At 33.6% G+C, this 2,628-nt stretch overlaps 1 long non-coding RNA gene across 1 annotated transcript; it reads left to right on the plus strand.

The window, feature by feature from the left end:
- Positions 1 to 516: 516 nt before the first annotated feature.
- LOC149218782 (uncharacterized) lies at positions 517 to 1,552 on the plus strand. Its single transcript, XR_016248647.1, has 2 exons — positions 517 to 640; positions 760 to 1,552. It is a non-coding gene; the product is annotated as an uncharacterized LOC149218782 (long non-coding RNA).
- The last annotated feature ends 1,076 nt before the right edge of the window (positions 1,553 to 2,628 follow it).

The raw sequence follows: 2,628 nt of genomic DNA on the forward strand, positions 1-2,628 counted from the left end.
GCATACTTGAGCCAATTATTTTCCTTTGTAATGCTTGTCTGTGTAATGCTTTTCTCTAGCCCTCATCTTTCCTCACTTAAAGAGAGAGGCAGTCCTAGGCTTCAGCACTAATATATGTTTTTCCTTGTATTATATATCATGACTCCAGTCCCAGTCTTCAGCACTAATATATGTTTTTCCTTGTATTATATATCATGACTCATTTATGAAATGTACATCAAAATTTGTAAAACAACATTGAAAATTTGTAAAATTTGTGAAACTACATTAGAAAATTGTTTTAAAACTTTTTAGTTCCTGGAATTTTTAGGTTTCCAGGTCCCATTTATACTATAAACGGTTATTTCATGGTTTCATAGCAGCATTTTTTTTAAAATTAAAATTAATGGCCATTGGTAGTAGTCTGCCTGACAGTTTTGTGATGCCAGTTCTATTGTTGATTTGTTAACCTAAAAGAGTGCGGGTTCTTTGTATTGATCTACTGTTCTGAGTATGTTCTAAGGTGTTATCATTGGATTCTGTTTCATTAGAAGGTGTCTCAAAGGTTTTTAATAGTGGTGGGTGCAGGTAAAATACTAGATCAATACAGAATTTATGTCACTTTACCAACTATGTACAACATAGTCAAGCGAGGTGGAAGGTGGGCTCAACTGTTTACCTTCTAGACCTATTTTACACCCCTTAATCCTGTGTTTAGTTCAACTTATTGTGCATAGGTAGCAGTGATGAGCTCATTTGAACTGAAACTGGAATGTGCAGGCCCATTATCATGACTCACATTGGACGCCCATATGATAAGAAGACAAAAACTATCTCTACTCTCCAGGATGAATCCGTGGATGCTGTTGTTGTGTATTTGAAAAGGAAGCTCCACATCAAATTTGTAGTTCCCCGCTTCAATACAACGGAGAAAAATGGAATTCTGGATATTGACACTTCCATCAACTGACTGATCCATGACCTTAAGAGTCGGAAGATTGGTGGAATCTACCTGCCAAATACTCGGTGGTTTGCAGTGAGTTCTTTAGCATGATTCCTGTGTTTTTTGCTTCTCCCGGCTTAATTTCCTTTGTCCAATATGTAGTGAATTACTAAATTCAGGGTCGTAGTATTCTGGACTAGTCATTTATTGAAAATGAATTTATGTTACTAGCACAGGCCTAACCAAACGAATGTCTGATATGTAACTTGATGTTACAAAGCTAAAGGTTGCTTGTTTGGTTTCTAACATTTGAGGTGGAGTTCCAAGTATTTGAACCCATTTGGGTGAACTTGAGATATCTTCTTCCAGTGTCAAAGTGCATACCAGAGCCAGATTTAGTTGAATTTGTGCTAGTGTCCGTTTTCAATTCAGCTAATTTATGTCTAGATTCAATGTACTGTTTTGCATGCAGGAGCACACAAAGAGTTCACAGATCACCCCACCTTCGTCCAAGCAGCGAATGTACCTGGCTTATCTGGGTGCAATGAACTCTTTGGTGATCTGCACTTGATCATGTCTGGTCACAGGAAGACAAGTTCTTTAGAAGTCTAGGACTTGTGATCTAGGACCCAAAGCCTTTATGAACCGAGACCTGAGACCTCAATTACTTATATTGAGTTGACATCTAGGTTTTATTTACCCTTGAATGAAAAATAATGGGGCTGGTATCTAGGCTCAATGATTGAATATAATCATCTCTTTATAATTTATAAGCATCTTCCAGAAAATAAATTAAGAATGGGAAATTCTTTATTCTGAGCCATTATATGAAATATGGTGATGAAGACAGGAGAAAAGCTCTAAAGAATTGTCATTCAGGTTCATGCTCTATATTTCAACAACCTGGAAAAATCACAGAAAAGTGTCATCAACACATCTCAAATGAAAGTGTAGTAATGACACTTAACGGAAATTTTGTAACAATTATAAATACAATTTGCAAAAATTAGATGAAACTTGTACAAATAAATATTAAAAGTCATGTGATGGGCAATTTAAAAGTAAAACCGTCATAAAAAAATTCTCTGACGGGTAAGGGCACCCGTCAAATTTAACCCCTGACAGGGATGGGCAGGATGTTAATCAATACATGGGTACGTGTTACAGAGTTTGGCCGAGAATTGATTGGCTTTTTGATGAATTAGGTAATGTACGACATGCTTTATGTCATTTGAAGGTTAGAGATCAATCTGATATAAAAAGGGAGCTTTAAAAAAATTGAAAATCTATGAAGCGACGGATTGAAAAGAAGCCAAATATAACCTCCTCACAACTGTGAAAAAGTATTTTTATTTTTATTTTAATACTAAAATTTTTATTCTTAAAGGTGTAAAGATATACGTAAATAATATAAGATTTGAGAAGATTATATTGAAAAACTAAATCACTAAATATAAAAAAGTCTTATTTTTAATAAAATAAATAATTAAATTACTAAATATAAAAACTATTTTTAATAAAATAAATAATTAAATCACTAAATATAAAAACTCTTATTTCTAATAGAATAAAGATTAGATAAAGATTATTTGAAAAAAAATAGAGAAAACTCTATTACTAAGGACAACTTTCTACTTTAGTAGTTGGTTGTAACATTTTGGTTGTGTCAGTAAGATGACTAACGGAAAATTATGCACGTAAATAGC

The sequence above is a fragment of the Pinus tabuliformis genome, chromosome Q (genome assembly GCF_031772625.1).
Source record: "Pinus tabuliformis cultivar Carrire ecotype Pingquan chromosome Q, CPIR1, whole genome shotgun sequence".
In the NCBI taxonomy this organism is placed as follows: domain Eukaryota; kingdom Viridiplantae; phylum Streptophyta; class Pinopsida; order Pinales; family Pinaceae; genus Pinus; species Pinus tabuliformis.